This window comes from Aquarana catesbeiana, linkage group LG08 (assembly GCF_042186555.1).
Source record: "Aquarana catesbeiana isolate 2022-GZ linkage group LG08, ASM4218655v1, whole genome shotgun sequence".
Lineage (NCBI taxonomy): Eukaryota > Metazoa > Chordata > Amphibia > Anura > Ranidae > Aquarana > Aquarana catesbeiana.
Window position 1 is genome coordinate 80,516,801 of NC_133331.1, and position 15,783 is coordinate 80,532,583.

At 42.4% G+C, this 15,783-nt stretch overlaps 1 protein-coding gene across 4 annotated transcripts in view; it reads left to right on the forward strand.

The window, feature by feature from the left end:
* CPEB3 (cytoplasmic polyadenylation element binding protein 3) overlaps positions 1-15,783 on the forward strand; it is a 218,998-nt gene that overhangs the window by 94,840 nt on the left and 108,375 nt on the right. The gene's annotated exons all lie outside the window — the stretch shown is intronic.

Here is a 15,783-nt window from a genome sequence, read left to right on the forward strand (position 1 = left end):
TCTATTTTGTTCCAGGAGCAAAGGTTGGGAAGTCCATGTCCCATGCTTGGAAACAGTGTGGTTTACTATATGTAGCTGGGACTACATGCAGTTTTACAGCTCTCCCAGTGGGCATATTTCATAGTAAGGGTAATGGATCGTTTGGACCAGCTTGGTCCAAGCAAGCTATTTTAAAGCTGGAGTTTGGGTTTAAGGGGCAGCCTGAATTAACACAAATTGAATAAATTGTTTTAGGTATCCTCCTATGTCATAGTTTTGGCAAATCTAAAGGAGATTGTACAATCAGATTCGTATAGTGAAGAATGGCCAGCTTCAGGGCCATGTTACTCTACAAAATTTGTATCTGCTACATATTTTTGACTGATGTGGCTACATTATATGACTTGAGTAGCTTCTGAAAATGATTCTGTGGTTTGCTCCAAATGCTGCAAAAAGTAAATTGTTGAGTGATTCTTAAAGTTGATTCCAACATTAGTAGAACACAAACTACTTCATGCTATTTGGTGTGAGCAGATAAACAGACCCTTTTGAAAAGACCCTTTTTCTGGAAGTCTTGGAATTCTTGAATGCATATCTTGATGTTCTTTTTGGGCTATTGGGCATATAAAGTTTATTTTATCCAGCAAGACTCTAAGCTCCATTGGTGACCCTTTGTGTGCACCTCTGTTACTTCTTCCCCCTTTTTAAGCATGGCTGTCCCAGAAAGAGAAACTAATGGGGGTTGTTTTTAACAAATGGCTGACCAATCTTGCAACATATATTTTATTTACATGCACTCTATCCCCCGAGGAGGAAATTGATTAAACTTGTTGGGTTTCCACAGGCTTATGCTATACATTGTACAAGATCTGTTGAAGCTTTGTTGTTCTATGGAGTGTGAAAATTTACATCCTTTTGCATGAGAACAAAGTATCTTGTGTATGTTTTAAAGGTTGATTGTATAATAAACTTTTGAATGTTTTTATAAAAATCATCTCTGTATTAAGACATTTGTTGCATCTAACGGTGCCAGAAAAATCTTTCCACAGAAATTTTTCTGGTTAATGCTACTGTTTGGATGTTGGAACAGTCCTCCATGTATGTGTGAGTTTGATTACAAACAAGATGACTGCACAATGGGGTCCGTGTTTTATTTGAAAACCATTATAAGCAGGCAGTTTTCTTGACTGTTGTTTCTATGCACAGCTGTGGCCAAAGCATTTTTTTTTCATGGATAGGTTAAGTGTTTTAACACTGTCTTTCACTCCAAACCAAGGTTTTCTGCTCCTAATCGAAGGTTAATAATTAATTAAATGGCCAATTATGGTAAGGTTTCTCTTGTGGAGATGTCTGTCTGCTGGATAAACTTCTAGTTTTTTTTTTTTTTTTTTTTTTTTTTCTAGGCAGGGATGGCCTTAAAGCGGGGTTCCACTCAAATTTTTAACTTAATCTTACCCCCTTCTGTTAATTGCATAGATGTTCAAATGCCGCACTAATTTTTTTTTTATCGCTGTAATTACCTTTATATTGTACTTTATTGTGGCACTTCCTGTCTCTCCTCCCATGGGAGTAGGCGTGTTTATTGCCTTTCCCCGGCGCCACACTGTCTCCTGGGAGCTTAGTGTCAGGCTTCTCCCAAGATTCAGTGCGGGAACAATGATCATGCACGTGAACAAGCTGTGAATGAACAGCATTCACCGCATCCAGGAAATCAATGCTTGTGGGCTTCACATGCCCACAAGCAAGATGGAAACAGCCAGCATCACATTTTTTAAGTTATTCTTCAGTACGAAAACAGACAGAGGCTTAAATATTACACCCAAACTGTATTATTTTGGGGTTAGCAAAGTGTCTCAATGACCTAAAAAAAAAGACTGGTCGCCGGACTCCCGCTTTAAGATGTCAATGTTATTTCTGTAGACTTGGGCTTTACAGTTGTGGTTTTTAAATGTGTAGTGCTCCAGTGCACTCAGTGTGGAAGTCTTTTTAATCCTTTTGACTCCTGTAGTTTCAGCGCATTAACTTTGACACGAGTTAAAGGAAACTTGATCTGAAATTTTTATTTTTAAATTTACCACCCACAGCTATGCTTCCTATTGGGAACGCTTTCGGCTAAATCATAACTTGCCATATTAAAGAAACTTGTGTGGATAGAAATATGGGCACTTCCACTGTTGGGGTCTGTGTCGATGAGCCTTTCTTTTGCATCAGAGTAGTTTTGCATTTCCATAAAAGTCTATGGGAATGCAAAACCCACTCAAAACAGGTCAGATGTTGCGAATGTGCCACCAACACAGAAGCAAAGCTCATAAACTCAGGATCTAACTTTGGCTCTAACCCTGTTAATGGCTTCACTACATAAAGTAAAAAGGCCCCAGAGCAAGCATGTAGGGTACGAATTCACTGCAGTTCAAATTTACTGGCCTGATTGTTGCAAATTAATAGGACGGGAACTTAACCACTTGCCGCCCGCCATATAGCAAAATGACGGTGGCAAAGTGGTTCCAATATCCTGACCGGATGTCACATGATGTCCAGCAGGGTAACGGCCAACGCGCGCCCATGGGGGCGCGCATCGCGGTGATCGGTGGTGTGGTGTGGTGTGGCGTGGTGTGTCAGTCTGACACACCACAACACTGATCTCATTAAGGAATCTCTGGTGGAGGCTCTTTACCACGTGATCAGCCGTGTCCAATCACAGCTGATCACAGTGTAAACAGGAAGAGCCGTTGATCGGCTTTTCCTCACTCGTGTCTGTCAGACACGAGTAGAGGAGAGCCGATCTGCTGCTCCTCCGACAGGCGGGGTCTGTGCTGATTATCAGCGCAGCCCTCCTGAGGATGCCCACACTGGACCACCAGGGATGCCACCCTAGACCACCAGGGATGCCAAGCAGTGCCCACAATGGATGCCAATCAGTGCCCACAATGGGCATTACTGATTGGCAGGCATTATTGTTTGGCACTGGCATCCATCCGTACCATCAATTACTGTACATTAGTGCTGCCTATCATTGCCCATCAGTGCCACCTCATTGGAGCCACCTCATCGGTGCCCGTCAGTGAAGGAGAAAACTTTACTTACAAAGTTTTGTAACGGAAACAAATTTTCGTTTTTTTTTTTTTTTTTAATTTGTTAATAAAAACCCCAGAGGTGATCAAATACCACAAAAAGAAAGCTATTTGTGGGAACAAAATGATAAAAATGTAGTTTGGGTACAGTGTAGCATGACAGCACTGAAAATTGGTCTGGACAGGAAGGTGTATTAGTGCCCTGTATTGAAGTGGTTAATTACTTTTTATTAGAAGGTTATAATACAACTTAAAAAACCCTCTTGTACTCGCGTTAGTCGGACATCATGTGTCTTCGTTGACACCTCCAAGTGTAGACTGATGTTACAGCGTCATTGCCCGCTGCAGACTGGTCCCCTCATAGTGATGTCCTTTATGCTGTGGTCTTCTAGGGCAGTGGTTCTCAAACAATGAGCCCTGGCCCACTGCCGGACTGCAACCTCCCTCCTGCAAGGTTGTGGCTTCCTGTCTGTTAATGGGTGTCCAGCTTCCTAAAACTCTCTCTTTCTGTAAGCCCAGGTTGTCAAGTCATCTGCCGGACTGTGCCTGATTTATTTCAGCTGTCATTTGTCACAGCAAGCTCAGACACAGAATCATGTATTTCATACTGGCTATATATATACATTTTTCTAAGCCTTGCAACACAGTATTGTGCTACCGTGAGTTGTGGTGCCTGTGTTGCCAATAAATGCAGTGCAGGTCTGGGTCTGTTTTGGTGCATTGGCAGCCCAATCAAATGTTCTCATTACCTTGCAGGGGACCGCATAGTCCTGAATGGGCCTGAAAGATTTACTGCATGAAAGCTCACTTTGGATTCAATTTTAATGCTCAGCTTTGCAGCGAGAGCCACAATGAGATAAAATAAAGCTTTTAAATGGATTTAAATCATTTTTGTCATCGTGTCTATTTGAAATTACAGTAATTCATTTTTGGCAGGTTACTCCTTAATGCACTTTAAATGCATATTTTGCATTTTATTGTCGGAGTAGATAGAAACCTTTTTTTTTTTTTTTTTCCCCCCCTTCTTCTGGGTCATGGAAGATTTTCAAAGAATTTACAAGGTCCTGATCTCACTAAGGTTGAGAGGCCCCTATCATTGGGCCAATAATTAAGTGTAAGTGTTGATGTCACACAAGCATTGACGTGGGCACCTGAAGAAGGTACCCCTCACTCTGCCACCCAGAAAATAAATGGCTTGGAACCCAATGTGTCTGTGAATAGTTTTAGGGCCTATTTATGCCTTTACTTGCATTTTTGATGCTTTGTGTGTTCCCATTTACAATGCATCCGGAAAGTATTCACAGTGCTTCACTTTTTCCACGTTTTGTTATATCCCAGCCCTATTCCAATATGGATTAAATTAATTGATTTCCTCAAAAATCTACAAACAATACCTTATAATCACAACATGAAAGAAGTTTGTTTTAAAATGTTTGCAAATTTATTAAAATAAAAAATGAATGTAACAGGTACATCCTTTTTCCACTGATCATCCTTGAGATGTTTCTACAACTTGATTGGAGTCCACCTGTGGTAAATTCAGTTGACTGGACATGATTTGGAAAGGCGCACACACCTGTCTATGTAGGGTCCCACAGTAAGGCTCTGTTCACATCTAGGCATGTAACAAGTTATCGGCGCAAGATAGTGACAGCTGTATCCATATCAACAGTTATGTACAGAAATGAATTTATCATTAACATTAAAAAATGAGTCCGTGTTGTGACACTACAAGTGGAGGGGGTAAAAAATATTGTGTGAAGTCCACATTCAGGGCAGCCTTCTAGTAGGGGTGAAAGCCTTTATCCCAAGAGTACTGCAAAAACAAGAGAGAGGAGGCGCCTCTGGGTGCAGACGTTTAAAACAATTTATTAAAAAGCAGTAACAGCTGGTAATACACTCACATTTATGTGGTGGATATCAAACATAGCAATGTCCCAGGTCAATCCAGGGGGGCCGTGGATACCACTCACGGCGTGCCAGCTTAGGAAACGCGTCGCACATCGTGTGACGTCATCATCCCTCGACAGGATCGGCTGTAACCCAAGCCTCGTTCTGGTGCCTGTCTCCGCTGTTCGGCCGAGGACATCCAGCGCTTTGAGACTACCCAGACCCCCTACATCTACCAGCCGAGAGAGGTGACTCCACGGACCCCCTGGATTGACCTGGGACATTGCTATGTTTGATATCCACCACATAAATGTGAGTGTATTACCAGCTGTTACTGCTTTTTAATAAATTGTTTTAAACGTCTGCACCCAGAGGCGCCTCCTCTCTCTTGTTTTCACATCTAGGCATTGCTATTTTACAGGCGTTTTTTCTTTGGGGCGTTTTTGCAGAGTTTTGCAGCATTTTTGTCCAGGCGTTTTCAAGGTTAGAAGGACACCAATGTAAAAGCAGTAAAACTCCTGTAATCTGCCAGAAAAGAAGCTCCTGTACTTTTTTGAGCGACGTGCATTTTGCTTCAGGCCACACAACGCTGAGATGTGAACAGGGGCCATTGAAATGAATGTGATTTGTCTAATTGGACGTTTTTAGAGCTGAGGCTTACAGCAGAAAAACGCCCAAAAATGCCTAGGTGTGAACAGAGCCTTTGCAGTGCATGTCAGAGCAGAAACCAAGCCATGAAGTCCAAGGAATTGTCTTTAGACCTCCGAGATCAGATTGTATTGAGACACAGATCTGGGGAATGGTACATCAAAATTTCTGCAGCATTGAAGGTTCCAGTGAGCATAGTGGCCTCCATCATCCACAAATAGAAGAAGTTTGGAACCACCAGGACTCTTCCTAGAGTGTTCCTCCCAGCCAAACTGAGCAATTGGGGGAGAAGGGCCTTAGTCAGAGAGGTGACAAAGAACCCGATGGTCACTTTGACAGCGCTCCAGCATTTCCCTGTGGAGACAGAACAATCCAGAAGAACAACCATCTCTGCAGCACTCTACCAATCGGACCTGTATGGTAGAGTGGCCAGACGGAAGCCACTCCTCAGTAAAAGGCACATGACAGCCTGCCTGGAGTTTGCCAAAAGGCACAAAAAAAGGACACGCAGACCTTGAGAAACAAATTTCTCTGTTCTGATGAAACTAAGATTGAACTCTTTGGTCTGAATGGCAAGCGTCATGTCTGGAGGAAGCCAGGCACTGCTCATCACCTGGTCAATACCATCCCTACAGTGAAGCATGTTGGTGGCAGCATCATGCTGTGGGCATGTTTTTTTGCAGCAGCAGGAACTGGGAGACTAGTTGGGATTGAGGGAAAGATGAATGCAGCAGTGTACAGAGATCTCCTTGATGAAAACCTACTCCAGTGATCTTGATCTTAAACTGGGGCAAAGGTTTATCTTCCAATGGGACAACGACCCTAAGCACACAGCCAAGATAACAAAGGAGTGGCTGTGGGACAACCCAGTGAATGTCCTTGAGTGGTCCAGACTTGAACCCAATCTAACATCTCTGGAGATACCTGAATATGGCTGTGCACCGACGCTCCCCATCCCAACCTGATGGCGCTTGAGGTCCTGCAAAGAAAAATAGGTTTGCCAAGCTTGTAGCATCATACGCATAAAGACTTGAGGCTGTAATTGGTGCCAAAATATTGAGTAAAGGCTGTGAATGCTTATGTACTTGTGATTTTTTTTTTTTAAATAAATTTGTAAAGATTTCAAACAAACTTCTTTCAGGTTTGTCATTATGAGGTATTGTTTGTAGACTTTTTTTGTGGATAATGAGTTTAATCCATTTTGGGATAGGGATGTAACACAAAATGTGGAAAAAGTGAAGCACTGTGAATACTTTCTGCATGCACTGTATTTCTAATTGACCCAACACACTACAAAAACGCCCCCCTCTTTTATTTAGTTATTTTTAAACGTCTGAAGCCAATGTTGCTGGTTTTACATTTTTGAGGGTCAGCTATATAGTGTGTGTGTATTTCTAGATCATGAGCAGCACTGCGGCTAAGTGTTTTAGCACTTCCATCTAACAGCACCAGAGTTGCCTTTTAGAATCCCAACCATGACACTACCATTCCGGAGTTTGCATGTTCTCCCTGTACCTGTGTGGGTTTCTTCTGGGTACCCTTGTTTCCTCCCACATTCCAAAGACATGCTGGCAGAGTAATTGCCTGCAGTCTAAATTGTCTCTATTACGTGTATGTATGAAAGTGTGTTTAGCAGCCTTGGATTGTAAGCTCCCTGAGGGCAAGAACTGATGTGAATGTATGTGAAGCGCTGTGTAAATTGACAGCGCTATATAAGTACCATAAATGAGGAGGAACCTTTAAATTTTAAAAACTTAAATTAAACTTTAGCTTTATGCTCCCCTTGCTCTTAACTTTAAAAATAAAGTGCTATGTACATTAAAGATTCAAAATGCCACACAATCACGTAATTTAACTGTCACCGCTTTTGAGTAAAATCTGTGACAGAGCTTAATTGTTTGGCAGTAAAACCTACTTCGACTTAATTTTTTGTTTGTTTAGCAGTATCTGATTGCTGTATCCTAGCATTATCTGAAGCCAAGGGATTGCTCTTTGAAATGGCTTTTTTCCTTCGATTCAATGAGTAGATAATAGTTTATTGATCTGTGCTGGATTCAGAGGTTGAAGATGGAATATGTGACTAAAATGCAGGATTGCTGATTTACTTGTAAGGCTGCCTGCAGAGTTGCTGAACCTATTCTGATAGAACAAAATGTTCTGTGAAGTTGATTGCTATTCTAAAGGAGGACTTTTGTCTGACCTTTTTAGTGTGTTATTTGATTAGGCATCTATGGATTGTGCGATAGTGTTTGCTGCCAAACACCAGCCTCTTCACAGTAGGCAGAATCTCATTTAGCAAACACCTATTCTATAAAAGAGTTATAAGTGTTTAAAAGCACAGCGGAGCACTGACCCCCAGCACAATGAGATTTCTTGTGCCTGTGCTTTGTTTTACATTTCTCTTCCAGTTATGCTTTTAATGACCTGATAAACTCCCAGGTATGTGCTCATCTGTGTGCACCGGTCTTTTTTTATGCACAAGTGCACTTAGGTCTTGACTAAAAGGTGCTGATTTTAGAACACTCAGAACATTTAACCACTTTCCGCCCGCCATATAGCAAAATGACAGCGGCAGAGTGATTTCAATAACCTGACCGGACGTCATATGACGTCTTCAGGATATTAAGCCGCTGCGTGCCCCCGGGGGCGCGCATCACAGCGATCGTTGTTGCGGTGTGTCAATCTGACACACCGCAACTCCGATATAGGTAAAGAGTCTGACAGAGACTCTTTACCATGTGATCAGCCATGTCCAATCACGGCTGATCATGATGTAAACCGGAAGAGCCGTTAATCTGCTTTTCCTCACTCAAGTCTGTCAGACGCGAGTAGAGGAGAGCCGATTGTCTGCTCCTCTGCCGGGGGGGGGGGGGGGGGGTCTATGCTGATCGATTATCAGTGCAGCCCCCCCCCCCCCAGGATGCCCACACTGGACCAACAGGGACCCCACTAGGACCACCAGGGATGCCAAACGGTGCCCACAATGGGCATCACTGAGTGGCAGGCATTATTGTTTGGCACTGATTGGCATCCATCAGTACCATACATTACAGTACATCAGTGCCACCTATCAGTGCCCATCCATGCTCGATCGTGCCGCCGATCAGTGCCCATCTGTGCATCCTATCATTGCCCATTCATGCCACCTATGTGCACCCATCAGTGCTGCATATCAGTGCCACCTCATTGGTGCCCATCAGTGCAGCCCCATCAGTGCCCATCAGTGAAGGAGAAAACATAATTATTTACAAAGTTTTTATTTAACATTATTTTTTTCAAAATTTTCAGTCTTTTTATTTAGCAGAAAATAAAAATCCCAGAGGTGATCAAATACCACCAAAAGAAATCTCTATTTGTGGGAACAAAAGGATAAAAATTTAGTTTGGGTACAATGTAGCATGATTGCGCAATTGTCATTCAAAGTGTGACAGCGCTAAAAGCTAAAAATTGGTCTGGGCAGGAAGGTGTATAAGTGCCCAGTATTGAAGTGTTTAAAGGAGGCGAGGTCAATGTGTAAAAATATGGATTGATGCTCATTCTCTGCCCCTATCACTTTTTCATGTCTTAAAGAATTGGCACACTTTTCCAGTATACTTTTCAAAACAGATTTGTAAAACTGTATCGTCTGAATGTTTAGGCTGGCTTTGCGCTGTTAGGATGCTTTAACACACACCAGTTGCGTGAAGGTACCACATTCACATTGGACTACTGAATGCACCACAAGGAGCCAGAAATGATGCAAGCTTTTTCTTTTTTCTTTTTGTAACACTGCACACTACAGCGCATGGTGGTAGTGCATTGCTCTTGAATCCCACTTTCTCATGTAATGTTTATTAGTGTGTTTACTGCAGTGCAATGGTATAAATGGGGCCTCCGTTCCAAAGTCAAACCTCTCCTGTATTTTGCAAGGAACAATGGGGCTGGATGTACCAAATGTTTTCCATAATAAAATGTAGCTATACAGACCGATTTTGGTTTAATGGAATTGTAATTTGTATACCATACATGGGACAAATCTTTACATGTATTAAAAAAAAAAAAAAAATCTTGTCTGCAAAATATTCAGCTTGTTTTGGGTAGAAGTAAGTGTGTAAATTTCTTAGTTTGCTGGTATCCTTCTTGAATATAAGTGTCATCAGAACTGGTGACAATGCGGATGGCACCCTTTCTAGTTCATTGAGAGGGCACATGTGCAGCACAGAGTCATGATCTGTTGTGACAGCAGGCTGTATACCCAACCAGCCATCCTAAAGAATGCTCAACATGGATTTAACGAAAAATAACTCATAAATGGGTGTAGGTAGATTGAGTTATATTAACTTGCATGTGCTTGGTTTCTTGGTGGACATGAGCAACTTCTGAATGACTTTTGTTGCATGCATTTGCTTTAATCGGTTTAATCTGTGCTAATTCCATGCTTTGCTTTATTACATGACTGTGTAATTATTTACTGAACCGTTTACTTGCCATTGCCTTGCTCACGCAGTTAGTGGGCTACTATCATTGATTAACTTTACGAAGTGATGCAAATGAAATGATAACTCTGCTCTTTTAAAGGTCATTAGGTACTGTGTTGGGGGGGGGGGGGGAACAGTTTTAACATATGAGGGACACAGGAATTCGGAGACTGTTATACTGCCATCTGCGAATTAATTTCTAGCAAAGAAGAAAAATGTGGCCATCTAAGTATAACCCTTTTGCTAGAGCCATAGGATGGATGTCTTCTCTGCTTGCTAGCTACTTTTTTTTTTTTTTCCTTCTTCAGGATTCTTGGTATATCACTGCTGAGCTGCACTCTTTGGATTGACCCTTTCCTAAGTCTGTATTTGGAGTGCCCTAGCTGGACCCCGCTAGGCAGGACGTATGAGGCTCACCTGAAATGTGACCTACTGGGTTCTGCATTGTGGTGATTTTTAGTACAGCTTGTGCTGGGTTATCCACAGAGTGCTCTCCAGGTCCAGAACCATGGTACAGTCCCAAGAGTGACCCTGTCTCTTTAAATTTACTCTGAGAAGGCTGAGCAACAGTAACTGGCTCATTACTAGCCTTGTTCAACACCATTTACACTACTGTTGGTTTACCGACAAAGGGGTTAACACTAAAGGGGTGACATCATCCCCTGGGTGGAGTGTCATGCACAAGTGCTCCATGTTGTTTCCTGCAATAGAGCAGTGAGGAAGTACCTTCCCATAGCTGCTCCAGTGTACTGCTATTGTTTTTCTCTGTTGCCTGACCCTTCTCCTGTTACCCTGCAAATGGGTTCATGAGTATTTTACGCCTAGCTTAGTAGTCTGAGCTATGTTGCTTTCCATCCTGCTGTGCAACATGTTTGATCCTAGACACAGGGAGGCCAGTTTCTTTGTGCTGGGTATCCTAGATTCCACTTATGTTTTCGGAGGTACAAGACAGTGATGGCCTGGAAATTTGTCCCCTGCTTGAATCTATGCCGTCATTGGAGTCTTAGCTTGGCTGGATGTGGGTTCCTCCTCTGTCCTATCCTGGGAGGCTTTTACAGCAGTCATGCAGAATTTTTTGGGCCAAATTGCAAATGTAATTGTTAACTGACTACAGAGGCCACAAGCGTGGTTCCACGCCTTCCCTTGCATAATCGCTATCTCATCTGCTCATGGCTGTAGGATCCCTGAAGACCAAAATAGAGGAGCCTACACAAGATGAGTCTTTTTTGCGATCTCCAGTCTAGGCTTCTATAGGGCTCCTAAAGCTGGCCATACCTATTTTGAACCCTTGAAGTCATCACTAGAACTAACTCATCGCTTAAAATGTGGTGTTTGGTGTGTGTTTTTTTTTTTTTTTTTTTTTTTTCTTCTAGACACTACTCAAGCCAGAGTAAAGGAGAAACTTCAAAACTCCTCTCCCAGGCTCAGAAACTTTGGTCCTGGAGTCGCCTAACTCTGGGCTTGTGCATGAAAGTCCTGGTACTGATGGTAGTCTTCTTCAAGGCAGTCCTGTTTACCTGGTGCTACTTCAGACCTCTACAGTAGAACATTCTGTCGTTCTGTGACGACTTGGAATAGTCCTTGGTCCGACCAGATAGTCTGGCACCAAAGATGAGGAATCCAGGTTCTGGTGACTTAGAAATCCTACTCTGGATTGGGTTAAGTCCTTCCTTTCCAGTAGTGTTGCACCAATGCCGATACTAAGCATTTGCACAAGGAATTGTACCAATGTAAATGCTTCGATGCCTAAAACCGATACCTTTTCCGTGCAGTGCAATTTGAGCCCATACAAAATAAATGGGCTCAAATCGCACTGCAAAGAATCGCATGTGATATGAACAGGAATGCCGTGTTTCTTGAATGAAGCACATGCGGTGTTCGGAACCACTAATGTATGAACCCAGGCTTCTCATAGTGACTTCAGCCTGGGTTTACACAGGAACGGTGCGGGAAACCGCTTGTGCTTCAGAAAGGAATTGCACCACATTCCTGTTCAAATCACATGTGATTTTCTGTAGTGCAATTCAAGCTCATCCATTTTGTATGGGCTAAAATCACACCGTATGGGGAAAAAAATAGGTATTGGTATAGGCAAGTACTTGAGGAAAAGTATCGCTATACTCATACTCTCTCTGAAAAAGCTTGTCCATTCATCCCTACCTTCCAGTCCTCTGGAAGACCAATATCAACCTGTTGGGTTGCAAGAAAATTTTGATGCTGGAAGAATCTTTGATCAACATTCTGGAATTTCTCTTGATTTGGCAGGCCCTGCAAAAATGGACCTACTACCCGGAGGAGGGTCCTCTGATCCACATTCAGTTGGTACATCAATCGTGAGGGAGGTATAGCAGATCCTGTCCTGGCCAGAACATCACTTTTAAGCCTTTGTTTGATATTTACCTCCAAGGTGTATACAATTGATTTAGAAGACCTGCTCAGCAAACAGCACCAGGGAATGGTTGAGTGATCCTTAAATTTTGAAGGTGTTGCACCTGTGTTACAGGTGGAGGGCCACCAGATGAGGAACTCCCTGGCTTCCAGGTTTGGCAAAAAAATGTAACAGGTTTGTATCCAGTTATTTCCTCTAGCAGAAGCGGTAGATGCTCTGTTGGCTCTATGGCTCTAGCCTATGGCTCTAATCAGGTGCTTAAAGAAAACACCCCCACTGCTGGAATTTGGGCGTCCGGCCCTTTTTCGAATAGGGGGTGGCAGCAGCGGCCATGGATCGATTCGTGCAATGCATGAATCTATCCATTAGTCATAGAGGGGGGTGGTTGGAGAGAGGGGGCAGCGCCCATGCACCCTTAATAGACAGGCCGTCCTTACTTGTGCTTGAAAATCAGATTTATGCCCTGGCTAGGAATTCACAGTTTTTCACTTCAAGCATTGTTAGGTTTTGGTAAAGTGGAAAAGGGATGAAAAAAAAGCTCTGGTGCTTCCATATCTGCAGGAAATGGTGGGGATCCAGCAAATTTTTCTAACCTGTTGGTCACCCATGTCTCCTACAGAACTTTTAGCTGGGACTGCTTTCAGGTATCCTATAAAAATATGATAGTTGCCCAAATTGAATGTGCCCAATACATGTCTAATACAACACGTATGACGAGCCGAGAAAAATGAAGTTAAATAGCCAGTGCTGCTCTTCTGCTTGATTCCGAGCATGCGTGGCACTTTGTGCATCGGAATTGTGTACGACAAGGGATTTTGTTGTCGGGAAAATTTGAGAACCCGATCTCAAATTTTGTGGGACGGAGATTCCGATGGCAACTGTCCGATGGAGCCTACACACGGTCGGAATTTCCGACAAAAGGCTACCATCGAAAATATTTTCCGTTGGAAAATCCAACCGTGTGTACGGGGGCATTAGACAGCATCAACGTCATATTGTGGATCAGGATACTGGACACTGGATGTAGTTAGAGGTATACCTCAAGGCTACTACTAAGTAAACAGACAGATTCCCTCTTTTTCCTGTTCTCTGGACTTCATGAGGGACACCCTACTTCAAAATCACCAATGCACAATGGATACGAAAACCTGATTGCAGTAGAAATCCTGTTCCACCAAATTGGTAGAGGTTCATGGGCATTTTGGCACCAAACCCCTGTAGCCTAGGTGTGTGGCGCCAACACCTGGACTGCTGTTTATACTTTTTCTGCTGATGCAACTTTTGGCTGCAAGATTCTTGCCTGAGCTGTCTGAGGTTGGGTCTTCCTGACCCTTCTTGTTGGGTCTGTTGGCTTCTATTTTCCTCATTGTTATCCACCCTTCCTATTGTTTGGCATTTTTCCCATGGTGTATAAATATACTGTCTCTGTCCTGTATGGTATAAGAGGAATTTTGACTCGCTTGTCTCGAAGTACAGTACAGGCCACAGACCATCCCCCCTTCCATTCTTTGCTTTACTTTCCATTACTTGCCACAGGACTTAGGACTCACTGAATGGGTTGGAGTTATAGGGAAGGCACCCAGGGGGTATTTTCTCTAAATCTTTGCCAGTGTCCAGTTACCTGTACAGGACTAATAGCCCTTTGTGTGTGAATATCCTGTGTCCTGTACTATAAGTGAAGCTATGGAAATGAAAGTGTTACTAAACCCACAACTGTAAACTCAGTCTGTATATGCAGTAAAACATGCTTGTTATATTCACTGTGCAACCTAAGGGCTAATCCTCTGCATTGTGTAGAAAGTCTGCTTAATCTTGTATGCATCTTCCCTGCACTGTCCTCCTTGACAAGTCCAGATAAGACCGAGCCTTTGGGGACGGGCTGCACATTCTCAGTTTTGGCGTGTATTGCTAGAGAGGTTTTCTTTTTTTCTTGGCCCTGTGCTGATCACATGCACTCTCCCAATCAGCACTGTCCAGACCTAGGGTCAGGAGCCCTGCAGCCTACCAGGACAGCTCAGTGCAGTAAGAAAACTCCTCCTACAAGTTTCACCAGGAACTGATAGAAATAACAAGACTGCTATATACTTCTGATGAGAAAAAATATCAGTTTATATTTACTAAAATAGTTGCATTTCCTTGTTCTGTGTACTGTGGGAGACCAGATCTAGTGAATGCAGTGGCCTGGGTTTGGTAACACTTTAAGATTAGTCAAAATGTATTTTTCTTACTGTATTTGTTCTTATTGGATAAACTTTAGTTTAGCATCTTTACCCCTGTAGCCAGGGCAGAAGAAATATCCCTTAATAGAGACAGACCGCAATAAAAACGACTCGCCCTTCTCTTTGATATTCAAAACGTACAACAACAAAAACATTTTGGCTAGGGTTTGCCCTTCTTTTTTTTTTTTTTTTTCTTACCCTGGATTGCCCTGTGTATTTTTAGAGTTTGACATGATATTCTTCAAGTTGCTTCCGCATCCTTTGCAGTCTTTGATAAAAAAGAAGAAATGGAGCAAGTACTGTCCTCTGTAATTCCAGCACCATGGACAGCGATTAAACAGATTTAGATTTTGCTTTGAGTTAGTTTTAAAATATTTATGATGCTAAAAGGCAATATTGTTAAATTAAAAAAAAAAAATAAAAAAAATGCTGGTTTCGGGACACACTAGTTGCTTTTGTAAATCATTTTTTCGTCCTAGATCTGTATTATGAATTTGTTTCAAAACAAATTTCTGTTAAATGCCACACACAAAGAAGCAAAACAATATGATATATGTTAGTGAGCTGAATCCTTTTTTTTTTTTTTTTTTTTTATGCTCCATTCACACTTGTACAACTCAAGGCAAGACTTTGAAGTGCAGCTTTGAGATAACATTCACACTTGTGTGACTTGTCAGACAGCTTTGAACACTAAATGGACACGCCCCATGTTTTTTTTTTTATGTGCAACCTAAAGTCGCAGCAACCCTGCACTACTGTAGTCCAACTTTCATGCAACTTGAGCGCCATAGAATGCAATGTAAATCCTCAAGTTGCATGAAAGTCGTAAACTTCAACAGTTGTCAATTATCGGTCAAGGCAAAAGTCGCATCCAAGTTGCACCTGTTCAAAGTTGCACTAAAATTGCACTCCAAAGTTTGCAACTTTGGATGGGTGCTACTTGGATGCAACTTTGGCTTTGATCAATGCTAATAAACAACTGTTGCATGTATAATTTTCAGTTGCAACTTTTGAGGGTTCATATTGCAGTATATGGCACTCAAGTCGCCTGAAAGTCAGACTAAAGTAGTGCAGGAACCTTTTTAAAGTCGCTGCGACTTTAAGTCACATATTTGAACGGTTGCCATTGA